We start from the raw sequence: 15,515 nt of genomic DNA on the forward strand, positions 1-15,515 counted from the left end.
ATAACTTAAATTTACAGAAAAGTAAAGCACATCTGTGCTTAAAGACAAGCACAAATTCCCAGTTTCCCAATTCCCAGTTTCTCTTAATAGCAACATCTTACATAACTTTGGTACGTTTCTCAAAACTAAGAAATTAACACTAGTACATTTTCTGAACTAAACTCCAGACTCAACTTTACTGGATTTCACCAGTTTTTCCACTAATGCCTTTTTTCCTGAATCCAGTCCAAGACACCACACTGCATTTGGTCACAGTAGTTCCTTTATTCTCTCTGGAACACAGTGCAATATTTCTCCACCTTTCCTTGTTCTCATGATCTTGACAGTTTTGCAGAGTACTGGTGAAATATTGTCTAGAACATTTCTCCATTGACGTGTCTCATGTTTAGACTGGGGTTGTATATCTTGAAGAAGGTTAGTGGCTTTGTAAAAGTATAGATACAGACGTGATCTCTCTCTCTCTCTCCAGAGTCAAGCAGAGGGACTCTGGGGTGAGAGCAGAGGTCAGTAGGAAAGTTCCCAGAGGAGCATAAAAAGTGTCCCCTGGAGCTGAGAAGTCCTAGGGTCACATGTCCGACTGACCCTCAGCTGTAGACCTTCGAGGGTGGAGGGTGGGTATTCATTCAGAAAGGCGGAGTGATGAGAGGGCTGCCCTGGGAGTGGCTTCGAAGGCCAAGCTTTCCCTCTGGACCAGAAAAAGTGACTTGGAGGACACCACCTAGAGGCTGGGCTTCAGGAGATCCAGGTAGACAGCTCTGGGCTCTACTTCCAGAAGCAGTATCTGATGGAGATAGTTTCTCAGCTGGAAAATGATGGATATCCATGGGGAAGGAGGAGGATTCCCAGTAATTCATTTAAAAAAATAAATAAAAATGAGAGGAAGAGTCTAGTTGGAAGCATCATCCAAATTAGAGGGCCCTTACTGTCAGACTTTATTTTTCTGGGCTCCAAAATCACTACAGATGGTGACTGCAGCCATGAAATTAAAAGACGTTTACTCCTTGGAAGGAAAGTTATGACCAACCTAGATAGCATATTCAAAAGCAGAGACATTACTTTGCCAACAAAAGTTCGTCTAGTCAAGGCTATGGTTTTTCCTGTGGTCATGTATGGATGTGAGAGTTGGACTGTGAAGAAGGCTGAGCGCTGAAGAATTGATGCTTTTGAACTGTGGTGTTGGAGAAGACTCTTGAGAGTCCCTTGGACTGCAAGGAGATCCAACCAGTCCATTCTGAAGGAGATCAGCCCTGGGATTTCTTTGGAAGGAATGATGCTAAAGCTGAAACTCCAGTACTTTGGCCACCTGATGAGAAGAGTTGACTCACTGGAAAAGATTCTGATGCTGGGAGGGATTGGGGGCAGGAGGAGAAGGGGATGACGGAGGATGAAATGGCTGGATGGCATCACTGATTCGATGGACGTGATTCATGGGGTCGAAAAGAGTCGGACACGACTGAGCGGCTGATCTGATCTGATCTACTGCAGACACTAGAAAGACAAGAACTTCACACACTGGGGGGTCCCAGTGGGGGAGGAGGCAGGGCAAGGTGGGGGAAGACCCCTGCCCTTTCTCCCCTGTAGGTTGCAGAGGCTGGGGGTGGGGGGAGGTTGGGGGAGAAAAGTTGAATTTTAATAAGCACTTAGCACTGTTAGATAGTCTGGACTCTGATCCGGAAAACAAGACTCCTCCTCTGTACCCACAAGGGACCAGAAAACTATGGAAGCTGCCTGAGTTCTCAGGATCGGATCCAACCGTACAGGTAGGAAAAGCAACAGTCGGAAGACAAGAGTCTCGTTTCCTGACTTCAAACCAAATCCAGTTTACGGAGCAAACCAGTTACAAATATGTGGAAACGGTTTACGGGAAAAGAGTTGGGACTCCAGAGAGTCAAAGACAGAGAGCAGCTGCTGCAGGCCTCCCCCAAGTCCACGCCGGTGGCCTTGCAGTGGCCAAACCGGGGTGAGACCTGCCTCACGGCCCACAGCGCCCCCCACCAGGTGGGGGTCCGAAACGGCAGCCCCTGCTGTCACAGACGCCGTACACGCGGGCCGGCCCCACTGCGACTCCACACGGCTGAGCAGACACCGCGTGTGCCACGTGTGGTGATCCCGAGAGGGGAATCAGGCCAGGCTTCAGACCCCAGACCTCCTCAAACTGTGGGGGAGAAGGGGGCTTGTTTCAGGAAGGACCACGGGGGTAAGCTGACGGGGTGCTCCTCTAACTCTGTCGTGAAAGACCAGTGGTTTTTTTCTTTTTTTTAAACTTTTTATTTTGTAACGGCCTACAACCATTAACAATGGTGTGATCGTTTCAGGTGGACAGCAAAAGGACTCAGCCGTACGCAGCCCTGTATCCATTCCCGCCCAGACTCCCCTCCCATCCAGGCTGCCGCATAGCATTGAGCAGAGCTCCCTGTGCTATATGGTAGGTCCTTACTGCTTTTCCATTTTAAATGTAGCAGTGTGTACATGTCCATCCCAAACTCCTTAACTACTCTCTTCCCCACTTTGCTCCCTTGCAACCACAATTTCATGCTTTAAGCCTGTGTGCCTGTTTCTGTTTTGCAAATAAGTTCATTCGTGTTATTTCTTTTTTATATTCTGCATGTAAGGGATGTCATATGATATCCTTCCTTCTCTGACTTACTTCACTCGGTATGACAATCTCTAGGTCCATCCGCGTTGTTACAAATGACATTTAGTTCATTTTTTAGGGCTGAGTAATATTTCACTGTATGTATGTACCACTTCTACCTTATCCATTCTTCTATCTGTGGACACTTAGACGGCGCTCCACATCTTGGCTGTTGTACATAGTGCTGCAGTGAACACAGGGCTGCGTGTATCCTTTCAAACCATGTTTTTCTCCAGGGTTAAGCCCAGGAGTGGGATTGCAGGGTCTGGTCTATCAGGGAACTCTATATTTTGAAAGCTATCATAGAAACAAATTGTTAGAAAAAAAGTGAATAAACACAAAGCGTACAAAATACAAGCTCAACATTCGTATCCTTAGATTCACCATGAAGTCACTCCATTAACTGTCACTCTCTGCAGGTATTTCACGAGTACAGTGACAGCCCTCCAGAATCTTGCTCTATGTAGCACTAGCTGGGTCAGCTCTATTGTAGCCACTCACTTCCCAAGCAGTAGTGGACAGACCCAGGCTGTGTCTTCCCTCCTCCCCTGCGGCCCCTCCAGGTGCCTTGAAGTTCTTTCTCAGTAGGTCCGGCTCCGGAGCATCAGTGGTTCCCACGGCATTGGCTCTGCGCCCTGATGCTCTCTCTCAGTGTCCAAGCTGTCCCTTCTGCTGGGACACCCTCTTCCCGACTCGGTCTGTCCCATCCCCGCTATTCTCTGGGGCCTGACTTCATGCCACCTGCATGCCTCTTTCCGTCAAGCTGGATGGCATCATTCTGAGGCTGCTCTGATCTGGTGCCCCCCTCTTTCCACCAGCCCTGTAGTCATTTAAGCCATGTCCTCCCTCCCCAGGGCTTCCCAGTTGGCTCGGTTCAGTTCAGTTGCTCAGTCGTGTCTGACTCTTTGCGACCCCATGAACCGCAGCATGCCAGGCCTCCCTGTCCATCACCATCTCCCAGAGTCCACCCAATCCATGTCTATCGAGTTGGTGATGCCATCCAACCATCTCATCCTCTGTTGTCCCCTTCTCCTCCTGCCCTCAATCTTTCCCTTCATCAGGGTCTTTCCCAATGAGTCAGCTCTTCGCATCAGGTGCCAAAGTACTGGAGTTTCAGCTTCAACATCAGTCCTTCCAATGAACACCCAGGACTGGTCTCCTTTAGGATGAACTGGTTGGATCTCCTTGAAGTCCATGGACTCTCAAGAGTCTTCTCTAACACCACAGGTCAAAAGCATCAATTCTTCAGCACTCAGCTTTCTTTATAGTCCAACTCTCACATCCATACATGACTACTGGAAAAACCATAGCCTTGACTAGACGGACCTTTGTTGGCAAAGTAATGTCTGCTTTTTAATATGCTGTCTAGGTTGGTCATAACTTTCCTTCCAAGGAGTAAGTGTCTTTTAATTTCATGGCTGCAGTCACCATCTGCAGTGATTTTGGAGCCCAAAAAAATAAAGTGGCTCAGTGGTAAACAATCCGCCTGCCGATGCAGGAGCCACAGGAGACATGGGTTCCATCCCTGGGCCGGGAAGATCCCCTGGAGGAGGAAATGGCAACCCACTCCAGTTTTCTTGCCTGGAGAATCCCATGGACAGCAGAGCCTGGTGGGCTACAGTCCATGGGGTCACAAAGAGTCGGACATGAGTGAGCGACTGAACACACTTTCCTTGCCTGGGGGACAGTGGGATACCTGGGGGCAGGATTCATTTCTGCTCTTATCTTTGCTGCCTTCATAACAGTGCCCAGTGTTTACCCAAGAGAGTTGGCTTTTATCGACAGTTGAAAACAACAGAACGATCTCCCTCAGTCTGCACGGAGCAGGCCGGGCGGAGAGAAATGGTCATTTGTCCGTTCTTCCTACCTCCAGGGCCAAGGAAGCCCAGGCCCCAGTGGCCCCAGGCCAGAGGATGCCAGCAGCCCTAAGGAAAGGGACTGACTGCTAAGGGAACCCTTTGGAAGGGCTCCGCGCCTCCCAGAGCGCTCCAGAAAGTGAGGCCACGAGCGGCCCCCTGCCTCAGTCCGGCAGGACACTTCCTTTCATCTCCCTGCGGCCCCTCTCTGCCCAGCGGAGGGTCAGGGACTGAGGCCCAGTTGGCCCAAGCTGGAGATGCAGACCTGGCAGCTAGAAGACGGGTCGGCGGTGTGTGAAAGGAAGCACTTTTGTTTAGAGACTCGTGTGCATGCACAAGGCTTGATTACAGGGTGCTGAGCCGTGGGAGGAATGTGCTGCGTGAGCTGGAAAACCCGTCGTGGCTTGTTTTTGTTTTATTTTTTTCCAGCATCGGAGCATGCATCAGGACAGAGGGCGGCACGCGGGCGAAACGCGCTACATTTCAACCCTACGGGAGCTGACCCGAGTTCCCCTGCAACTCAGAAAGACTGCCACCCCCTCAGTTCTGCTGCCCAGCCGGCTTGAAGAGGCTCGAGTCAAAGGCCGCTGGAAGAGGGTGCCTGAGAAGCCTGAGAGGCAGGGCAGCCCCGAAAGGATCCGGTCTATCGAGGATTCTGACTTACGCGGACAGATCCCCGACTGGGGTCCTGCGGTCACTGCCTGCGGGAGAGTCCCCGCTGAATCACACCCCAAACCAGAGTCTCCCAGCCCAGGACTGTATCAGGCTATGAAGGGGAGACAAGGAAAATAGGAAGGTTGAGGCGGATGGGGCGGGGCGGGGGGTGGGGGCAGGGGGCATGGGAGAGGCCAGAGGGAGAGCTGTAAGGGAAGACGGTTTTTGTGCCTTTGAACATTTTTAAGGAAATACATATGACATATAATGCTGTGTAAATGTCAGGTGTGTGACATGTTGACTCAGTACATGTGTGTGTTATCATATGATTGCCATTGTAGCAATAATTAACACCTCGATCATGCTGTATATAATTACAGTTGCTTTTTAGTAGGTGGAATAATGAAGATCTAGTCTTTTAGCAAGTTTGATGATTATCATATGCCCCTTCTGTTTATATTCACTATACCGGCCATTAGATCTCTAGGGCTTATTTACTGCTTGCTGTAACTTTATACCCTTAAACCTCATCCTATCTCGCAACACAAAAGGCAGGGTGGACCATGAGAACATCATGCTAAATGAGTTGCACAAAAAGACAAATAGCGTGTGATATCAGTGAGACGTGGAATTTGGAAAAGCCAGACTCGTAAAAGTGGAAAGTCATTCAGACATAGAAAACAAACTTATGGTTACCAAAGGGAAAAGGGAGGGATAAATTAGGAATTTGGGGTTAACATATACACACTGCTATATGTAAAATAGATGAACATTAAGGACCTACTGTATAGCACATGAAACTGTATTCAATATCTTGGAATAACCTATAATAGAAAGGAATCTGAAAAGCATATATATATATATATATATATATATATATATACACATAACTGAATTGGGCTTCCCTAGTAGCTCAGTTGGTAAAGAATCTGCCTGCAATGCAGGAGACCCCAGTTCAATTCTTGGGTTGGGAAGATCTGCTAGAGAAGGGATAGGCTACCCACTCCAGGATTCTTGGGCTTCCCTGGTGGCTCAGTTGGTAAAGAATCTGCCCACAGTATAGGAGACCTGGATTTGATCCCTGGGTTGGGAAGATCCCCTGGAGAAGGGAAAGGCTACTCACTCCAGGATTCTGGTCTGGAGAATCCCAAGGACTGTATAGTCTGAGGGGTCACAAAGAGTCAGACACGACGGAGCGACTTTCACTTTCACTTCCATAACTGAATTACCTTGCTATACACCTGAAACTAACACAACATTGTAAATCAACTATGTGCCAATAAGAAAATGGAAGATTATTTTTTTAATCATCTTCATTTTTAATTTAAAATTTTAGAATCATCATCTTAATTTAAAAAAAAAATAAGAATGGAAAAGAGAAAAAAGACAGGAAAGAATCAGCAAGGAAAAAAGGAAAATAAAGAAATAAAAGAAGCTGTGGGGAAGAGATGGCAAATAGGAGGTGATGTTAACAGAGCCTGTTACATCTTGAGGGACAGTGTTGCTTGGATGTGTCCCCTCCGAGGCGGGGCCCTTGGTTCAAGTTGCCGCTTTCTCCCACCAGCAAGGAGCAGGGCTACACAGGTGAGCTGTGAGCTTCTCACTGAAGCCCAAGGCAGTCCGATTCCTTTCTCTTCCCAGAACAAGTCCTGGAGGCCCAGGGGGCGCATTCAGGGCTCCACCCCAGTCCAGCCAGGGTGCTGAGAAATGGTGTCATCTCGCACAGGACAGGGCATCTGCTGAAGCTAGCTGGGAAGTACGTGCAGTGTGTGTGTGAGAGTGTGTGTGTGTGTGTGTGTGTGTGTGAGTGTGCATGCACGTGTGTGGGGAGGGACGGATGAGGAGGAGCTCAACTGCCCGGGTTGGAAAATCTTGCCCCCTGAGAATTCTGCTCACTTTCACTTTGGGCGGAGCTGTTTTCCTCTTGTAATCCCCAGTGCAGTGAGCAGAGGGGGTGGAAAAAGCACCCCGGGAGGCTTTCTTCCATGAAAGAGGCCACGAAAATGTGCAAGGAATTCAGAAATATGGGGCGGCTGCACCCGTAGCTTCCAACTCACGTCTTCCTGGGCTCTGGAAGCCCCCCTTTGTCCTAGAAACGCCCAGGAGAGATGGAACAGTAGTTTTTTAAAACTATTTTTAAATGTGGTAAATATACATACCAAAACTGACCATCTTTTTTTTTTAATTTTTTATAGAAGTATAGTTGATGTCCAACATTGCATTCATTTCTGCTGTCCAGCAATGTGACTCAGTTATACACATATATACATTCTTTTCCAAATCCTTTTCCGTTAGAGTTTCTTACAGGATACTGTATATAGTTCCCTATGCGATACCACCGGACTTTGTGGTTCATCCATCCTGTATATAACAGTTTGCGTCTGCAAATCCCAGACTCCCACCCTATCCCTCCCCTCCCCTCATCCTCCTTGGCAACCACCAGTCTATTCCCAAAGTTTACCATCTTAACTATTTTTAAGTGTAGAGTTCAGGCGGGTTGAGTACACTCACTTTGTTCCCTTTTCATCTGACAAACTTAAAACTCTGTACCTGTGAAACAACTCTCCACTTTCCTGGCCCCTGGCCCCCAGCAGCCACCATTCTGCTTTCTGTCTCTGTGAACTTGACTATTCTACAGATCTCCTCTAAATGGAATCACACGGCACTTGTTATTTTGTGGTTAGTTTGTGGCTCAGACAGTAAAGCATCTGCCTACAATGCAGGAGACCTGGGTTCCAACCCTGGGTTGGGAAGATCCCCTGGAGAAGGAAGTGGCAACCCACTCCAGTATTCGCGCCTGGAAAATTCCATGGACCAAGGAGCCTGGGGGGCTACAGTCCTGGGGTTGCAAAGAGTCGGACACAAGTGAATGACTCACACTCTGTTCCTCTGTTATTTCACTTCACATAATATCCTCAAGTTTCATTGATGTTGGAGCATGTGTCAGAATTTCCTTCCTTTTAAAGGCTGAAAATATTCCATTGTATGGATACACCATGCTTTGTTTATCCACTCATCTCCCTTTTGGCTTTTGTGGATAACGCTGCTGTGAGCATGAGTGCACCAATATCTATTCAAGACCTTACCTTCTGCTCTTTTGAGTGTACACCCGCAAATGGAATTGCATGAATCACATGGCAATTTACTTTTCATTTTTTGAGAAACTGCCATATTATTTTCCACAACCACCGCCCCCCCACCCCCGCTTGTAGTTTTGATTTGCATTTTCCTAATGATAATGGTGATGTTGAGAATCTTTGCATGTGCTTATTTGAATATCTCTTTGGAGAGAGAAATGACTATTCAATCCCTTGCGCATTTCTTACTAAGGTTCTTTGTTTTGTTGTTGAGTTGTCAGAGTTCTGTATATACTCTAGGTCTTAAACTCTTACGTTGTGTATGATTTGCAAACTTCCATTCCATGGGCTGCCTTTTCACTCTGCTATGTCCTTTGGTGCACAGAAGTTTAAAATTTTGACGTAATCCAACTCATTCATTTTTCTCCCTTTGGTTTCCTATAAGAAGAGGATTTTAGCCAATTGCAATACCATGGCTCTTCTCAAGATGTCTTTCAGGGAGGGAACAAGATAATACCCTGTGCTGACATGTGTCCCAGATCTCAGAGCAGCCCCAACAAGCAGACGCAGACCAGGACAGGAGCGGACCTTCTCTTTCCGTTGTTTCCCACGTCAGAATTTGCATGAAGTTCTAAGAGATCCTTCTTTTCTTTTTCTTTTTTGCAGACCTGTGTTAAACTTAGGAGTTTGGTTTTTGACTTCTTTGTTTTGTTGTTGCTGGTTGGGTTTTGTTTTGATGCTGGGTTTTTTTGTTTTTTTGTGTGTGTGCCTTATGAGTATGCATTTTCAAGTTGTACAGCATGAAATTCTAAAGAATTAACTTCACATGTAAGATCCAAAACAAGCCACTTACTTAGGAGAAAACATCCCAGGCTTTCTGGCTGGTTCAGATCTCCATTACTTGTATCATCAGATGGGATCCTTCTAAAAAATCAATAAAGGGTTCCCAGGGGAGTGAGCCAAATGTGGACATTTAATGGCTCTGAAAGATAAGCAGCTGAAAGCATCTTTGAAGAAAGAGCTCAGCGTGAATGTCCTGGCTCTGCGCTTTATGAGTCCTAACTCTGTTCGGTGTCAGTTGCTGGGTCCTCTGCCAAAGAAACACTGGAAAGCCAGCTTTCCCCTAATTTCCTTGGTATGTCAGCAACTGATGGACACTTTCTGTGAAGCCAGACCAACCTTTAATACATTCCAATCTACTGGCATGAATTCACCACTTTCCTCTCATAATGGAAAAAAAGCAAAGCTAGTTTAATAGAACTAGCTTCAAGCCAATGGTGCCCCAGGAGCTGAAGAAGCACTCCCTCTGAGTAACTCTCCTTTCTTCTGGGGGACCCCATATAGGGTCCCATCTGCTGATTCAGAAGTCCAGCTGTTTCCACCCATTCTCTTTCTAAACCATGAACACAAGTTACCCGAGTACCGGCAATACTGTGGAGGGGTTGACCCAGAACTACCATCATGCAGGTATCTTATGTATTATAATGTGTAATATAAGGTACAATGTATATTACATGAGCACACCTCACATGCCTACAAACATGCTAAAGGGTTTAAAAGACATTCCAGTAACAAGAGGGACTCATATGAGACAGGCTTGGCACTGCACAATTTAACACCCCATTATACATCAGGTATGGCAGACACTAGCAGAAGAGGGGTCTGTGAGGGGGGAGCCCCACCCCAGGCCTGATAGTGTAACCACCTCACACACACAGACACCAACACCAATGCAAGCACACACATCCCAACACCAACTCCTGCACACTCTGACACTACACACACACACACACACACACCATCCATACACACCCTGAAAAGAGATGTGTTCTCCACACACCAGCTCAGGGCTTATTATGTTCAAGTTCTTCTGCTGAAGGAAATAAGAAGCGGACAAAAGCCCATGGCTTCCTAAAGAGGTTTGGTGACCTGAGAAGGCACGCCTGGCTGATTTCATTTTGATCAAATTATTGTTAATTTATAATGTTGTGTTAGATTCTGCGAAGTTATTCAGTTATGTGCTGTGCTGTGCTTAGCTGCTCAGTCACGTCCGACTCTTTGCGACCCCATGAACTGCAATCCACCAGGCTCCTCTGTCCATGGGATTCTCCAGGCAAGAATACTAGAGCAGGTTGCCATGCCCTCCTCCAGGGGATTTTCCCGACCCAGGGACTGAACCAAGGTCTCCCTCATCGCATGCAGATTCTTTACCATTGAGCCACTAGGGAAGTCCTGTACAGCAAAATGATTCAGTTATCCATACATACATTATTTTTTCCTATTACTTTCCACTATGATTTATTACAATATGTTGAATGTAGTTCCCTGTGCTATACAGTAGAATCTGGTTGTTTATCTAGTCTGCATATACTTGTATCTGTTAATCTCAAACTCTTAATTTATCCCTCCCCTACCTCCTTACCCCTTCTGTAACCACAAGTTTGTTCTCTATGTCTGGGAGTCTGTCTCTGTTTTATAAACAAGTTCATTTGTATCATACTTTAGATTCCACTATAAATGATATCATACGGTATTTGTCTTTCTCTTTCTGACTTACTTCACTTAGTGTGATAATCTCTAGGTCTGTCCATGTTATTGCAAATGGCAATATTTCCTTCCTTCATGGTTGAGTAGTATTCCATTGTATGTATTATCACATTTTCTTTATTCACTCATTTGCTGATAGACATCTAGGTTGCTTCCATGTTCCAACTATTGTAAATAGCACTGCTATGAACACTGGGATACATGTGTCCTTTTGAATTGGAGTTTTCTCTGAATATATGTCCAGGAGTAGGATTGCTGGGTCATTTGTTAGTTCTATTTTTACTTTTTTAAGGAACCTTTATACTGTAATCCATAGTGGCTGCACCAATTTACATTCCCACCAAGTGTAGGAGGGTTCCTTTTTCTCCAAACCCTCTCCATCGGCTAAATTTATAATAAGTCATCATCTTTTTGCCTTATTCCACATATGTTGTATGTGTAACCCATAAGAAAATGCACTCTAAACTCCTGGAACGGTTGGGCTCCTTGGAGGAGTAAATCAGTGTCCGTGGGAAGTGGTCTCCGGAGTTTCAGATGAAGGAGGGAAGAGACAAGCATGAAGTGTCCATCCCAGAGTTCCGAGTGTTCTTGTGGATAAGTGTTTATTCCTGTGAACAGATGCTGGCCTCTCTTTTCATGGACTCTGGCTTGTTTCCAGCATAGGTCAAGTTCAAATGTTTCGTGCTGCCTGGACAGTGACTGGGCCGTAAGAAAATCCAGGTGGTTCTGATCAGGTCTGGAAACACGAGGCTTGTCCAATAGAGACCTGGTCAATTCCAAAAGGAGGAATTCTTTGCCTCTGATCCAAGTTTCATTCCTGATGGCACGCCGCTTCCCGATTCAAAGTCAAGACCTTCCATTCCTTCTTCCCACCTACCCTCCTCACAAAAGGTCATATAAAAAAAAAAAAAAAGGCTGGCTTTGAATAGAGGCCCTGAGGTTTGTACATCACCCATCCCTCGTAAATCAACATTTTAATGAGTTAAGTACACAGTAAGAAACACAGGCGTCACATTCCTCTGAAATACTTGGGGTGGGGGTGCATTTAGCTTAATCCCAAATCAGGAAATAAGCCAGGCCTTGGTCACGTCTCCTTGGTCCCCACGTTTGGCCCAGCATCTGGGACCCCAGGTGGGCAAGACAGAGCAGGAGCTCACAGCCCTACATCCTGTAGCTGGTGGGTGAAAGCCGCCTGACAGCCTGCCTGGGTGGCGGGCAGGGAGGGGGACACCCGGCTGCATAATCGATACCAACAATACCAACTACCAACAATACCAGCAGCACCCAGACGGCCTCCCTGGCAGGCGGGCAGGCAGAATAGGAGGCAAGCGATAACGAGAACAATGAAAGGGTCTGACATGGAAATTTCAGTAGGAAACAAGCAATTACATGAGAACAAACATTCCCAACGCCACTCACAATCATCCCAACACATCACAGTGATTACAGAAACGAGAGCAACAAATTGAGACCCGGAGCTGTTTGCACTTTGAAAAAACCGTCCTCCTGGGATGGAGCTGTGACCCTCCCCGGGCACATGTGTGACTCTGTGTGTGTAGAGGGGGTGGGGCCGGGGTGCTTTTGAAACACATGAATTTCATTTGACTTGACTTCAAGCTGGATCTCTTTCCCTGCAGCTGAAATCTCTTGAAAAAAAAAAATTACATTTCTATCTACCAGGCAGGGAGGAGACAGTGAGTCAGAAAAGAAGGAGGATTTCTCTGGGCCTGCTGTAGGTTCAGTGGAATCCTGATAGGAAATGTTCAGACCCAGAGAAGAATGATCCCCAACGCAGAGCTGGGCTCTCTGGCTCAAGACTGGAGGTAGGATCACAGGGGAGGAGAGTCTAGGTTGCAATTATTGAATATTTTGCTAGAGGCCTGACAAAAGCCACTGCTGTCCTACTTTTCATCAAGATTCACAACACAGTGAAGCTAGTTCCTAGGGTTTTAAAGGTGAGTTCTTTCCTTCCAATGCATTAAAGGGAAGTAAAAGCAAGTGTTTGGGTCTTGCTGTCTACCTCAACTGTCCCTGTGTGTTCTCCATCGGGGGATGCCTTCATCATCCCTCTCCACCTCCACATCTTAAACAGCCTGCAGAGAGGCGGCATCTGAAAGGATGGAGGGAGCACGAGGGAGTTACGGGAGGGCACTGAGAGATTACATGTGGCAGGGGTCCGTGAGCCAATGGCAGAGCTGGGAAGCTCTAGGAAGCTAGGGGCGCCCCTGGCGGCTCAGACAGCAAAGAATCTGCCTGCAATGCTGAGACCTGGGTTCAATCCCTGGGTCAGGAAGATGCCCTGGAGCAGAGAATGGCTACCCACTCCAGTATTCTTGCCTGGAGAATTCCACGGACAGAGGAGCCTGGTGGGCTACAGTCAGTGGGGTCGCAAAGAGTCGGACTTAACTGAGCATCACAGGCTGGGGTTCAATTTTCCTCTAACCATCTCCAAGTTGCCTCTTCCTCCTCCACTTCCCCTTCTGCAGGGGCCTTGGGGGTCTCCCCCAAGCCTGGCCCAGCCCAGGGTCTGATTTGCTGTGCAGGGGCGGTGGGGGGGGGACATACTGCTGCTAGATCTCACTGAGTAACCTGCCAGGACGGGCAGCCAGAGCTGGATTCCCAGTGGCCTCTGCTGCCATCCTTGGGAGGGAGTGATGACCCCCAAGGAATCCAGTTAATTCTGGGGAACCCACGCCTGGCTGTCTCTGGGCCACACTGTAAAATACACACTTGAGTTTTGGCATATGATGCCTTTATTCCTGCAGACAATGGGCTCAATCTTCTAGGCAAAGAGGCTAAATTACCCAGATCTGCACCAACTCTCTGGGGGACTCGAGGGCAAAAATGGAAACTGAGACCCTTAAACTACCTTCTACTCCCAATCTTTTCCCAGGTACAAAGAGTGATGGTGACGGTTGGTGTGAATTGTTAAAAGGTACAACAGAGGTGGGACTGTGTTCAAGATGGGGTATCCTCTTCTTTCTAATTCTCACCCTCTCTCTTTTTAAGGAAATCTAGTATGTAGTTCTCGGAGAAGGCAATGCACCACACTCCAGTACTCTTGCCTGGCAAATCCCATGGACTGAGGAGCCTGGTAGGCTGCAGTCCATGGGGTCGCGAAGAGTCGGACACAACTGAGCGACTTCACTTTTACTTTTCACTTTCATGCATTGGAGAAGGAAATGGCAACCCACTCCAGTGTTCTTGGCTGGAGAATCCCAGGGACGGGGGAGCCTGGTGGGCTGCCGTCTATGGGGTCCCACAGAGTCAGACATGACTGAAGTGACTTAGCAGCAGTATGCAGTTCTGAGGTTTGATGACTTTATTTAAGTCCTGACTTCCAGGGAATCTCAGAGCAGCCTCCAGCCCAGGATTCCACCTGGCTGGCTGATGGACTGCTAGGCTCCTGGAGCGTGCTGTTTCAGAGCTCAGGACTCGGGAAATCCAGGGAAGAGAGATGGTAAAACCAGTCCTTGTAGCTCATGGATGCCTACAGCAGAGCTCTGCTGAAATGCCGGAGGGCAGGGCCATGAGATTTCAGAATCCTTCACCCCTGCCCCATCCACCAGCTCCAGCGCTCAGGTGATGGGAAGGTCATCCTAATTTAAACCACGTGGTGGGGTTTCAGCTGTGGAAAAATTGCTGGATCCTGTCTCCTACCTCCCACCTCCTCCTTCCCTCCCCTTAAACGCACACATGCAACTTTCCCTCCCTTTATTTAAGCAAACAACTTTCTCAGTGATTAAGTACAGCCTCCACTTATCTAAATAGTCCACAGATGTATAAAGACACAGGCGCTCTGGGCTTCTATTTGCAGCCTGTTCTGGTACCCATCTTCCCCAAACCTACAAAGAGCAGCCTTCCTGGGCCTTCACTGACAGAAATTCCTCACGCCTGGTCCCCCAGTAAATCAGCCCTGTTGGGCAGGCTGGCCTCAATTTATCAAAGAGGTGGGATTTCCCCTCCAAACACTTCATCCCCCCACCTCCACCCCTCTTTTCGTGGCCTCTTCCATAACCTGAGCTTGAAGCTGCGCAGATGTGAGCATCCCAACATGGAAGGTTCCCGTTCTGTTCTCAAATCCTGATACTGTTGGGCAGTGGAGGGGAACACCAGCTGGAGGTGAACTCCAAGGCCCCCGCACTGGGCCGGGCCTGGTGGGGGATGAGGAGTGGGGGAAGGTTGGTTAAAGAGCAGAGGCAGGATGGCTAATAGTTTGCTGAGCAATTTTTTTTTTTTAAAGGAAAGGACTTTGGGGGAAAAGAATCACCCCCTAGAAAGCTAAGACAAAAGTGAACTCTGAGTGGACGGAGAGAATGGGCTCGTAGCTTTGAGCTTCTAACTGCGACTCCTGCAGTTTTTCTTTCCATCCCAAAGTTTGGTTAATATTTTGAGTCCTGACCCAAAAGATGGCATTAGTACCGCTGGAAGCCAGGACTGCTGAGCGGGCGGCCCTTCTCCCTGTAGCTTGGAGCCTCCCAGGACCAGCAGCGTCAGCTCCGCCCCTCACTCTGGAGCCAATCAGAAATGCAGAACTCCAACCGGCTTCAGATCTGTCCAATCAGAACCTACATTTTAACGCAGTCTCCAGGTGACTCACATGCACAGTAGAGTTTTGAGAAGCCCTCTTGGAGAGCCTGATGTACCCGCAGTAAAGAGTTAGGACTGAAGCGACTTAGCAGCAGCAGCAGCAGCAGCAGCAGGTTCATCCCCTCCCTGATGTACCTCTTTTGATTAATATCTAAT

Source organism: Bos grunniens, chromosome 27, assembly GCF_055505025.1.
Source record: "Bos grunniens cultivar Pamir isolate PY7600 chromosome 27, Bosgru_T2T1.0, whole genome shotgun sequence".
NCBI lineage: Eukaryota > Metazoa > Chordata > Mammalia > Artiodactyla > Bovidae > Bos > Bos grunniens.